The 13,803-nt window shown below is 44.9% G+C and overlaps 1 protein-coding gene across 3 annotated transcripts in view; it reads right to left on the reverse strand.

The window, feature by feature from the left end:
- LOC147891432 (uncharacterized) overlaps positions 1-11,076 on the reverse strand; it is a 40,115-nt gene extending 29,039 nt beyond the window's left edge. Inside the window, exon 1 of one of the 3 annotated variants that reach the window (XM_087389238.1) lies at positions 10,895-11,076. The gene's annotated coding sequence lies outside the window, so the exon portion shown is untranslated. Of the gene's footprint in view, positions 1-10,850 lie in introns of all 3 variants that reach the window. The other 2 variants (XM_087389237.1, XM_087389239.1) reach the window with 2 other exon arrangements.
- Between the last annotated feature and the right edge of the window lie 2,727 nt (positions 11,077-13,803).

Raw genomic sequence — 13,803 nt, forward strand, 5'->3', positions numbered from 1 at the left:
AAATTGAGTTTGGTTGACTTTGCTGTGTGGTATAAACAGCAGAGATGTCGACCTCTACAGCCTCTTCAGCCCCTGCTTTCCCTTCCTCCTCCTCCAGTTTTCTCTCTTTCACTATCCCTAACTTTGGAGAGTCTGGGAACCTGGACGGGACTAATTACCCGCTCTGGAAAGTGAAGATCCGGAGTCATTTAGTGGCTTGGAAGTTGTGGAAGCTGACCACGGGAGAGGAGTCGAAGCCGAAGGACATGGTGGACAGTAAAGGGGAGGTACTCATGGCAGTAGACAGAGAGGAGCTTGAATCTTGGGAAGAAAGAGATGCCCATGTCCTAGCAAAAATCATAGGGACTACGGCGGACTCCGTTCTTCCGCATATCCAGCTGGCCGAGACGTCAGTAGAGGCGTGGGCCACCCTGAAGGATCTGTACGAGACAGAGAATACCTCCCGGATTGTGCTTCTTCAGCATCAACTCTACAATCTTGATATGGAAGAAGGCGATACTATACATAGCCATTTGACGAAGGTCAAGGTGGTGCGGGATCAGCTGGCAGCAACTGGTCAGAAGAGAGACTCATGCCATCTACAACGAGGACAAAGACGACAAGGCGATGCTGGCAAAGAAAAGGACAAGCCTAACGGTGGCAAGTCCAATAAAGACGACTCTGACGACGAGGGGACTTCGAAGAGAAAGCACAAGAAGAAGTGTTTCTATTGTGATACGCCCGGACATTTTGCAAAGGACTGTAGAAAGAAAAAGGCGGATCTGAAAAACAAACAGGAGTCTGACTCAGATTCAGAGGAAAGGCCAAAGCAAATGTGGTAATCGAAGAATTGTTCCTGGTGACATCACCGAGTGTTACCGAGGTCAGATATGTTGATCCAGAAATCACAATAAGGATGTCTGACATAGAGATGTGGGTCGACGAGGAGTCAGATGCCTTTGTGAAGGTGGAGGACAGCATGGAGCGCTTGGTACCTTCCAGGTGTGTGGCTGTTGACACTGACACGAGGGTGGATTCCATGGAAGGCCCTGGGGTCTCATGGTCATATGGATGCTTGAGTTCAGAAGGGGACAGTACAGGATTACACAAGCGCTTGGTGGGTGCCTCAATAAGAGTTTGCTTTCAGAGCGAACATTCAGGCAGTACAAGAGTTTGGTATGTATTTGATATTCTGCATTTGAGCCTTGTGGAGAGACTCTGCCCTTCATTTGTCTCAGGTGATAAGAGATTGGAAGGAATTGGCCTTCTTCGAAGGCAGAAGGGGAAGTATTGGTGCTTCTTCAAATCTTGGACGCAGATTGCTAGAAGGTGATGGACAAAGAGTACTGAAGCCAGAAGAGTACCTGCTTGAGAACTCAGCGAGAGTTCATGGTCCAGGTTATCTGGAAATATTCATTGGTTGCAGACCTTGCCAAAGGAAGGACGGGTTGAAACAGACCCTCAGAGCATGGTGCCTGGAAGACCCCAGGTTGTTCACTCATTATGAGGGGGACGACTGGAAGATCATGACAGCTGGATTGCTCGAGTTCAGAGGCGGGAACGTGACTGAAGGAGGTGGTACCAGGAGGTGCTACCAGAGATGGACTTGTGTACCAGGATGGTGTGCGAAAGTGGAACCGGATGTGGTGGAGCAGGAGCCACTGGATGAAAAGCCAAGAAAAGATTTCGACACCGAAAGGTTCCAGAGGAGTACGACCAAGGAGTTACTAGAGCATCGTCATCGACGTGTGGGCATTGGGCCGAGATGTGTCGGTGAGAGGGGGTGTTGGAAAGGTCACCTCCCCATCTGTAAGCCCCCAAATGAGGAGTGCGTGGGGGAGGGAGACCTAGGGCAAGCTCTGCCCAAAGAGAGATTACCTAGATGTGTGGATCTGGGACAGATCTGGAGCATTCATGGTTGGCGGGGTATCCCGAGGTACAAAAGCCTACGTGGAGAGCTATTGAGTGAGGTTTGTGGGCAGGCACATGGCCTGCAACATGCTCTGGATATGGCAGCAGCAGGGTCGGCCTGTGTAGATAGGCTGATTGGACTAGGTATAGCCAGCCAGACAGGCCTGGTTATGGGCTGGCCAGTGGAATGCCCCCTGCATAAGCAAATAAGGCAGTACCCTGCCCTTTATATAGGGCTAGCAGGCTGGTCGGCTGGCCAATCAAAGTCGGCCAGCACACAGCCCCAAAAGGGCAGCCCACAGCCCCATAAACGGGGAGCTGTGGGGTCGGTTTTCAGACAGACTGAGTCGGCCAAAATAGGGCTGACCAGTCGGTATTTTTGCCAGGCCTTAGGGCCTATAAAAGGAGAGGCTCAGGCCTCATTTCACATCATCTGCAGCAGCCAGTCCACCAGCAGAAGGAGCAGCAGCAGGGCTACCTTTGGGCCTATAGTCAGGAGGAGAAAGAAGTACCTTGTGCTGCAAACTTAGCTTGCAGGAGGCTGCCCACCTAGGCTGGTTTCCAGACAGCAAGGTGGAGAGGATCATTCTAGACGGAAAGTCTACTTATGCTCGAGGTGGAGCACCCGGGCTCGAGTCTAGAGATAGCCAATAGATAGGAGAAGGACCTTGTGGTAAGATCAGAGGACCACATCATTGGTGGGACTCTGGATCTGTCTCTTTTGTATTGTGTCCATAGTTGTGGACGGAAATATATATTTTGGTGGTTTCTCTATCTGGTTGGTTCATTGTCTATTGATGAGTCTGCACATCTATTGTATGCACATAAGTAAAGAAGTTTGTGATTCCACACCCCACACCGCACACTGTGTGAGCTCCTGGGCATTACTATAAGTCTTCCACTGCGTGTACCCTCTGTTGGGTATTTTCTAACATGGGAAACCTCAAAAGAGGTAAAAACCCACCAATAAGTCTAAGAAAAAAGTTTTACGAGTAAAACCTCAGAGCAAAAGTCATGAGGTAGCCAAGTAAAAGTGACATATCAAGCTGGAGGAGGATCAAACACGGCATCCTCCAGCTTCAAGTTGTTGCTCTGTAAAAACTGATGCAGTGATGAAACCACACCATCAATAAAAACAAGCTGTTTTTTGCGCTTGTGATTCTTCTTGATACAGGCTGGTACACGAAACTTTTGAATCAGAGGGTCAAAAACCTGTTGTAACATGGGATGAAAAGATTCCAGTAAAAAGGGTACTTCTGCATCCCGGACAGAAGAAAACTCTGGCACAGGCAGCAAAGGCAGAGAAGCTGAATCAACATCCGTATCTTCCGATGAAGAAGCTGCAGCTGATAAAACAGGGATTAGCATTTGAGCTTCATTCGAAGGATCAATCTGAGTAAGAGCAGAAGCAGCATCCTGAGAGAGAGCCTGTATATCATCTTGTAAAATGCCCTCTGCAAGGGGTACATCCATATCCTGAGTAGAAAGAAACTGATGGTGCTCAACAAGGGTGCAATCCTGAGCTTCTTCAGCAAGAGGAAGATTTGCCTGTGATTTATCAACCTTCCTCCAGTAGTGCTTCAGTGCAGTAGAGGGCTTCACCAAAGAAGCCTTAGCAGAAACCGGAGGAGAAGGGAGAGTAACCTTGACAGCTGAAGAAGGAGCAGGAGGACAGGGCCTGGATGGAGAAGGGCAAGCACGCGCAAAATGGTCAACCTGTCGGCACCGAATGCAAAGTGGAGTCTGATGCGCATCGGATGGGCAAATCCCAAATCAAGATCCAAAGTAGGTGGTACAGGCTCATGTCCCACAAAATGCAAAGACGAACATCACGCGAGGCTTGCAAGAACTCCTGTCTCGAAACATGAAGAGGCCTTCCCAAAAAAGCTGCAAGAGTTGGAAGCTGCTGAAAGAGAGGCACAGGCAGCGCTTTGAGAGTAATCCAAACCGGACAATGAGTCAGAAAAGTTGCAGAAGGATCGAAAAGTGGATCCCCGGGCATAACATAGGCGAAGAAACCAGCCCCAGGAACACCAGCATGACTGACAAGGCGCTCTACCACCTCAGTCGAAGAGTAGTGGGCATAATAAAATCCTTTGCCCAGAAAGACAAAGGAAGAAATACAATCCAGACCCACTGCAACATCAGCCCAATGATGAAGCTGAGCCGAAGATAAAACCCTGCCCATGAAATAGAGGCAGACTCCAAATTGATGAGCCTGTCGAAGACCAGAGACCAAAAGGGCAGAATCCAAGGAACAAACAAGTGGAGAATTCGATGAAGGAACTTCTGCGACTGAGGTAGAGCACAGTTGGCGAAGAAGATCCAGCTGGAGGGAAGAAGAAGGGCCATCGGAAATATCAAGCTTTGCCGATTTGATCAAAGGTGAGGCAGGCAAACCACCATGCTTCCGCCGAAGAAAAATACCAGTAGGAGAGGCAGAGGCAGAAGGAGGCGCTGAGGCAGAGAAGACAAAAGAGGAGGAAGGAGGCTGCACAATTGGCCGTACAGGCTGTACAGTCGACCGTACAGCCTGTACAGATGGCCGTACAAGAGGTACGGAAGGCCGTACGGGGGGCTGCAAGGGGTACGGAAACTGTACGGGAAACTGTAGAGGCGTATGTACGGTCGACCGTACATCTTGTACGGATGGCCGTACAGCATGTACGGAAGGCCGTACGGGGGGCTGCAAGGGGTACGAAAACTGTACGGGGGTCTGTACGGGGGGCAACGGGCTGCACGAAAGCGGTACGGAATACCGTACAGCTAACGGCAGCTGTACGGAAGGCAGAAAAGACGACGAAGGTGGCTGTACGGACAGGAGCGGGGAGGAAGACGAGGCTGGTGAGGCAGAGGAGGAGGGCTCCATCACGTCTCACACTCACACACACACACACACACACACACACACACACACACACACACACACACACACACATACACATACACATACATATATATATACATGTATACATATATGTAACATATACATATACATATACATATATGTTACATATATGTATATATATGTATATGTATACATGTATATATATATATGTATATACATATACATATACATATACATATATATATGTGTGTGTGTGTGTGTGTGTGTGTGTGTGTGTGTGTGTGTACATATACATATACATATACATATACATATATACACACACACACATACACACACACACACATGGGTCCACATAGATCAGTATGGACGAGCTCGCGTGCACACACACACACATGGGTCCACATAGATCAGTATAGACGAGCTGTGTAGCCCGGACTGCACCATCCTTGGGAAGGAAAAACGATGCATTTTACCCAAAATACAGCCCCGGAAGGGTCTCCAACAAATGAGGCAAGGCATCAACGAAGAACCGCTTGCACAAGAAAATTTGACTTGCTAACCGGTGCAATGAATAACTTTTCAAAGAAAGATTTCATATGGCGGGAAACACCACTGTCAACAAAGTACCATGTTTTGCTAATTTTGATAGAAATCAGGGTTCTTTTAAACCCTTTACGGGCTGCTGCCCATTTCCTTTGATACCGCACCTGATATGCTAGTGGAAAATCAGAATTTGCAACAAGGTACTCCAGTGGGTGATGCCTATGGCTGAGCCTGTTTCTTAAGAAGAAATTGAAGATGCCATTGCATGTGAAAGTACAGCAATGCAGGAAGCAAGATCAGTGCTGCTCCGCACTCTTGAGGACAGCAAGCTTTTTGCACCACTTCCTAGTCGTACACGAAGAGGCACGAGAGAAACTGAGGATGTCCATTTTTGTGAGTCTGCTTGGGTCAGCAGCATACTTGAGGCAGATGAGCCTAACAGTTTTGATGATGCATGCAACGATGTGCATTGGATGCAAGTGATGCAAGCGGAGATTGACTCCACCAAGAAAAACCACACTTGGGAGTCAGTAGACTTGCCTGCCAGCAATTGGCCCAAGTGGGTGTACAAGCTCAAAAGAAAATCTGATGGTTCCATGGACAGGTACAAATATACCTAGATGAATCCAGGAACATTCCCAAACTCATCCTCTACTAAAAACACAACATAGTGCAGTTTCAATCTCACTATAGTCACTCATAAGATTGAAAACCATAAACTCCATCATGCATAGCAAGGACTAGCTACTATGACATCCCCACTGACGTTATCAGCGCCCAACAGTGGGTGTAGACCATAGTATAAAAATATGCTCTCACACATACAAATCCACACACCCACACATACTTGAGCATCCATTTATACAAAGTTATGGACAGTAGAAAGGCATACATTATGATGAAACCTTTGTCCCCACTTTTCATATGACCACCATTAAATGTGTGGTTGAATTGGCTGCATTTCATGGATGGAAGATCCATCAGCTGCAAAACTGCATCCTTGGATGGGGCAGTATGTTTCTTAGCCCATTGGATTTGTGGAACCTGGCAAGGAAGCCAAAGTATGCAATTTGAGAAAGGCTTTGTATGGTTGAAGCAAGCTCCTCGACCTTGGTATGCAAAGATAGATGCCTTTTTCACAAATAGTCCACATGAGAGCACCCTCTATGTCAAGAAGGATGGGGGGGATTTGCTCATCATTGTTCTCTATGTTGATGACATGCTGCTCACTAGTACTAATGCTGCAAAAATGCAGATCTTAAGGCTGAAAAACAGCAGATGTTTGAAATGTCAAATTTGGGGTCGCTTCACTATATTTGGGCATCCAGTTTATACAGGATGGCTGTTGCAGTCCAAGTATAATGGTAAGCTCCTAGAATGTTTCAGATTTCAGAATTGCGAGCCCATCTCTACTCCTATGGAGCCGGGGCTTAAGTTGTCCGTTCATGAAACCAGTACATCAGCTTGGTCTTCTGCCTTACACAGCAGAATGTGGCAAATCTCTTCACCAAAGCATTACCTCGTCCAGAGTTTCAGCTTTTCGCAAAGCTTTAAACTTATATCTGTTTTGTAATTGATGTGTACCTTGTAGACATTGTCACTGCAGGGGGTGTTAAAAATATTCATATTTCCTAAGGCAATGACCAATGCTATGTAATAAGGGGCTAGGGAACTTTTTTCCTTTATTAAGGTTTTTAACCCCTAACCTCAATTAGAGGTTGAATTTGTGCGTGAATTAGTCACCACACATCTTTTGACCCTAGTTAGGGTTCATTCTAGGGTTTTGTCTCTATGACTACCCTAGCTTTGTAGTTCATTTTGGGTTGCTGCAATTTCATTCCAGCTTGCTCTAGCTCCATTCTCTTGGTTTCTCTTCCCACATCAGAGATTCGAGAGGCTACAGGTGATTATGGGATCTAGGATGATTCAAAGTAAGACCTCGGCTCCTCATCAAGTCATACAAGCAGAGTTCACCATGACACCACTCCAGATTTTCCAGATGGTGACATATCTTCACAGGGTTTGGGCCCTACCCAACAGGAGACTACTGAGGGTGGCACTAGAGTCATCCAGACAGGGGTTCACATGGCCTGGTACGCCACGCATATCCAAATACTTTGCAGAGTATTCAGATGGACCGCCTCCCCCCCTTTTAGTACAGCTTGGATGCTCCGTCCCTCTAGATCTCACGAGATGAGATCATCTATATCCTACGGTTGGATCTACTCCAACTCTATACATCACAGACTTGGGAGGGACCAGAAGTCCCCCACCAAGATCCAGTTTTACCACGACCATTTCTTGAGAGTATCAAAAGATGGATACCTCAATATCTACATGAAAGGGTCTCACACAAGCTGAGGATCAAGGCGGGGAGAGCCACTGGCACGCCTCGAGATCAAAGGATATGCAGGCTATGCATATAGGCTCAGGTAGAGACAGAGGAGCACTTCCTATGCACTTGCCCATCATACTATGAGATCCGATGACAATACCACTCTCTTTCACAGGGGGCATGGTTTGGGCCACTCTCTCTGTTGATCCACTTTCATAACCAAGTTTGTGTTAGCCTCTACTTGATGGAGATGCGGCAACACAGAGAGACTTTATTGCAGCAAATCAAGCAACAGAAGATGGCAGTGCCACAAGAATCTAAGCCAACATGAGGACAGAGACGGCACAAAGCCGTGAAACCAGGGACATAAAGACCTCACATGATACAGAGGCTAACCAGAGCATACACAATGGATGTCCAACCCATCCTAGCTCTACTTAAGAGGGGACCATACAAGTTGGGGCGCCACTCTTAACATGGCCTGCCATCACGAAAACGACGCCCCCCTGCACAACGAGAGATGACCAGACAGACATAGATTCGAGACATCTTCGTAGCCCACAGGAGAGCGACCATGGCACCTGGTTATATCTTCCAAGTACTTAAGTTTTTTAGTACTATAGTAAAGATCACTAGGTTTTAAGTTTGAGTAGCATAGCACTTAGCAAGGGCCTTAGCGAGCCCTTGGCTTCAGCCCACATGGCATGTATGAGTTACTCTTGGATTGTACTTTTGTCTCATAGCTCTATAGGCCTCATACCCTTACTTAGGGGTAGTCTTTGCAAGTCCAGTCTTCACTATGACTCACGCAGCCATAGCACGACTTACGCAAGGACAGGGAGCTCTAGCTCCACTAGAGAGATTATGTTTTCAAGCTTATTATAAGGACCCCCTAACGAAGGGATGGCTATTCGACACACTAGTGAGACCGACAACCATGAATGCAGCACTCTTCTGGGGGAATGATCTATCAGCGAGCGTCTAAGTGGCAACGCTTTGAGAGGTTGCAGGTGATGATGGGCTCCAAGATGATCCGAAACAAACCCTATGTCCCCCATCAGATCATACAGGCATAGTTCGGCATGACACCACTCTAGCTTGATTCCATCTTTCAGACAGTCACCTATCTCCACAAGGTTTGGGCTCGAGACTATCAAGATTGGCACTAGAGTCTCCTAGATGCCTAGCTAAGAGGGGAGTTAGCATTGCTTGGTACACATGCATATCCAAATGGTTTTGCAGTCAAGGTATCCAGATGGATCATCTCCTCCCCTTTCAGTATAGTTTAGATGCTCCGGATCACCTCATTCCACAGGATGAGATAAACTGTATCATCTGATTAGCCTACTTTAGCTCCACACATCGTGGCTTGGGGAGGGGACCAGGAGTTCCCTACCAAGATCCATTTCTACCGCGATCATTTCCTCAGAGTATCGATGGATGGAGTGATTATAGATCCCAATGCTTGGAGGATAGACGAGTCTCACATGCCACGAGGATCGCCATTGGACAAATTCCATCAGTTGAGGATTAAGACAGGGAGAGCCACAAGTCAGAGAATAGCATATTTGTAGACTATGCACCTAGGAGGAGGTAGAGACAGAGGACCATTTCCTTTGTACTTGCCATGTGTACTATGAGATCCAAGAACGATACCATTGCGTATTTCAAGAGGGACACGGGTTTGGGCCTCTCCCAATTGATCCATTTCTAAAACCAAGTCTGCGTCGGTCTATATTTGATGGAGATGCGACGACATACAGAGACCTTGATGCGTCATATTAGAGAGCAAGAGGAGATAGTGGCCCCTGTGATGACTGAGCTAGGCCATGCCTAGCGTGACCAGTTACAAACTTTTATATTTTTGAGTCCGCCTTGGACATAGTGGGGTCGAGGAGGAGGAGATAGACGACGTGAGTGGGCTAGCAAGACGGGACGGTGATGTATAGAGATGCAGAGATGGACCAGGATATGCACGATGGAGGTCCAGCCCATCACAGATATACTCAAGGGAGACCGTTTGACCAGAGGTGTCACTATCGACAAGGCCCGCCGCATACAAAGATCACGCAGACACGCTCCATACCGCCGAGAGACACAGCCTGGCAGACACAAATACAAGATTTCTTCGTAGCTCATAAGAAAGCCACCTTGGCACCGGGCTATGTATTTCATTCTTGAGTTTGAGTACGAGATTTTGTTGCTTTTGTTTTAGCTTAGCACGTAGTACTCAGCAGAGGGTCTTAGCGAGCCCTCTACCTCAGCCCGCAATGGCTTTTATGGGTTATTGTTCTTTGTCTCATAGACTCGCGAGGCCTCCAGAAGACATAAATACATCTTTCTTTTCTCGCAGCGACAGTGCGCTGCATCTGTTTTTTCCTGTCTCATAGACCCTTCGGTCTTTCATAGATGTTAATAAGTCTCTCTCTCTCTCTCTCTCTCTCTCTCTCTCTCTCTCAATTATCTTCATAATACACCAAGTCCCACTCTATTTTCACCTTCTATAATTGTTCAAGTTTAGAAACCCATCAATATCTCCTAAAATTCTATGTCCCCCTATGCATGTTGTGTGTATATATGTATATGCACATATATGCCTTTGTATATATAGATACATATACAGAAGATTTAACCTCATGACAACGTGAATCATCATCACACATTGTAAGACTAGCAATAGTGGCGATGTCATCACTTGCCAACCATGGATACATATGGCCTCCTAGCACACATGTTCACACAAACAAGCATCATTTGTACAAATAGGATGGATGGCAAATCCATCATGATGAACACTAGGACTTAGATGTACACGTGTATACATCAGTATATGTATGTATGCATGTAAATATATATGTCTATAACCTCTACGTTGTCAAGGAAACTTACGTAACTAATGCAAAGACACATAAACCTTGTGTGTAGATGTACGTAAGTACATTCACATATATATATTTTTGTTTGAAGTAACTAATGCAAATAGAAATACACGAGTTAAAAAAAAAGAGAACTCCTTGTGAAAAGTAGACCTCCAAATTAATATTGTAACGCAAGTAACGAATGCAAAAACATAAAAAGCCATTGTTTGACTATGCCTGTACGACGATATACTCCAGGTGGAGGTATTGAACAATAATCAGAAAAAACAGACATAGAATTGAAGGATCTCGCGACCGAAAATAAAATAGATCGCAATATAAAGTATAGCAAGGTAAAAGCCGCATAATTTACCCTACAAGGCGTACCCGGCTGATAAGAAGAAAGACTTTTTTTACCCTAGCGTCGCGGACTGTGACACACGAACCCTGATCTCGAGGTTCAACACGAGCAGAGGAAGAAAGAGGCAAGCCGCAAAGAATTGGCCGATAGTTTAAGTAAGGCCAAATTGATGTACAAAGATCCGAGGGGAGAGCGGATCGCTGTGAGGAAGAGCAGAGGAAAGGCGAGCTTCGGCGAGTTTACCCTCCGGGAAATTTAAAGTGCTTTTTAGCCCCTTGGTAGTTATTTTAATGTTTCCATTGTAATTGTCATCCATTCTCTTGCTGCCACGTGTATCTTCATGGCGTTGGCTTATGGCATGGGGCCTTTGCGTTTGACATATTCAAAAGTGTTTTCGGATACTCTTGGCATAAGGAAACTCCACAAGAATGGCGTCTCGGCGTCTCCAGCACATAATGAAACTCATTACAAGTCATGGAAACACCTGCATGGGAAACCTAGACCATGTGATTTAGGTTGAAATGGCTATTTTTTCTCCAATATTAGACCAAGGCCTCTACACTTTAAGGTGAACTCTTGGCTCCAATAAATATGGGTACAAAAGGAGTTGTTTCCATTATAATCATTTGCCACATTAACATGTTTAAGTGGGTGATGAAAATGGACTTCTATGACAAAAAACGGATGAAAATATACTTTTTTGTTCGTATTCTATTTATGTACATGTGCTAAGACCCCAGTGTCTTAGTGGGTGGCACTTGAAGCACTTCTAGGCTGTCATCCTTTTAGGGTGGCACTTGAAGCACTTCTAGGCTGTCATCCTTTTTCACATATGCAATCTTAGCATCATGTGTAATGTGTGCATAGTTGTGAATGTGCACTAATATATAGGGCAATACTAAAAAGGGCACCAAGCGGGCATGTGCTCTAACCCTAAGGAAATTATCATTGCCACTTCATTATCATTTGTGTATGCTCTCCCTACTTGTGTTTATCAATCCCTCCTTAGATGTGCTTGCCCTCCATATTCCATCATGGTATGAGAACTTACATTGTCTTGAATCTCCTCTTATTTTTTGCAGCTAACTGATGTAACTCTGGAGACCTTTAAAGAGGAAGGACATTATTGCTTAAGCATACATCTCAAAGCATTAGCAACTCCACATCTCCAAGCCATGTCAAAGGTAGTAGTAGATTGTCGTCCTGCCACATGCATGGACATACTACAAGCAAAGATCATTGGTAAAGAAGGCCTAAAGGAACTCCAAGGTAATCGTTTGGGGATACAAGCCCACATGCAACTACAAAAGGCAACATTCTATGATGCCACGCTTCAAACTAGTGTATAGATTTCAAATTGATACATATCAAATAGAGTATCTCAAAACTTTTAAGTTCTCGCAAAAGAAACTGTTGTAACATTTGTAAAACAGCTATAATGCTCTAACCATAACCATTGCAACAAAAAGAGAAAGCATTTTATCTAGTGAATAACCAAAAAGAGAAAGTATTTTATCTAGTGAATAAGCTTCATTATTTCTCCTCTTTGATTTGTATGTTTCTTGGAGGGCATCTCTTAATGAGATCTTCTTTAGCAACACTGTTCTTCAAGTGATCCTTCTCATTCTTACGCTCCTCTATTTCTTTGGGCAATTGAGTGTGCACCTTGTTAAAGTTCACAAATACTTCAACAAGTCTCCTGTTCAACCATACCCAAAAGTTTTTGCTAGAATTAGTATGGAAATAAATTGTAAATGATTCATGGGAATCCAAATGCATTGTTACATAATTGTATTTTCGATATTTCTTGCTATGGAAATTATTTTATTTTAATCAAGTGTGACTATGGCAAAGTGTTCCATAGGAGCGCATTGGACGCAGCGGGGGTCCTAGTGGATGCTTTGTGGGGTTTAGTTGGGGACGCCTAACTACCTGCATTTTTGCCAGGCTAGATGGCTAGTATTGTGGGTGATTCCATGCTAATACTAATGTCGCTAGTGTTACTGGTGTTATTGCAATTGGTCGCAAGGTGTGTATTTTGATGTCTATATATAAAGCGTACAGTTGTGTTGGGATTAGTAGTTGGTGTGATGATTCATCAATTGATTGTAACAAATAACACAGATGATGAGTTGGATAATGAGGAACAGAGATGGTGAAGGTGATTTGGATTGATCGAAGTATCTAATGGTTGTCAAAGGCCATGGGCCATATTGTAAAGTAATGAATTTTAAGCCATGGGCTAATTTATTTTATTAATTGTGGATGAGGGCATATTAAGCCCTGTGATATTTTAAGCTCGTGGAGCTATGTTGAGCAATCCCTCTAATTATGGACAAGGGATGCTTTTGGATGTACTATAATTGGCTCTTCGCTTTTTGGAATTATAATTATAAATACTCTAGATGGGAAGCAAGAGCCACCATCTAGGGGGGGCAGATTGGACCCCATGCAGTGTCGCTCTCTCTTTCTCTTCTGTCCCCCACTTGTTTCCTGGTTCTTGGTTTTTATGGTTTTGGTAAATCTTGAATTTGTGAGCATGTTTGATTTCAATTTTCGTAACATGCGTGGGCCTTAACTTAAATCTGAAGCTCTTGTTTTATCCTTGTTGCATCCCCTAATAATATGGCCTTTCGATTTATGGGTTCATCTAAGTTGAATCTATACTATTTCCCAAATTCTCCTAGCATGAGGACAAGTGACAAATAAATCTCCTTATGTCCTAGGCATCTCTTACACATACCATCTCCCTTGCCAATGATCTTCCCTTTGCGATTTGTCCAAACATCCTTTTGAAGGATAAGCCAGAGAAGGGTAGACATTTTCTCAAGTATGGACTTAACCTAAATATTTTCAAATGTGGTCTTCCAACAAAGTTTGTTGTCTATGGTTGTTTCCCATGTGCCATTTAGAAATGTATACACCGCCTCAATGTCAGATTTGGGAGCATGTGAAATAGTCCTAA

Source organism: Dipteris shenzhenensis, chromosome 18 (assembly GCF_047967505.1).
Source record: "Dipteris shenzhenensis isolate YYH24624 ecotype China chromosome 18, Dip_SZ_1.0, whole genome shotgun sequence".
NCBI lineage: Eukaryota > Viridiplantae > Streptophyta > Polypodiopsida > Gleicheniales > Dipteridaceae > Dipteris > Dipteris shenzhenensis.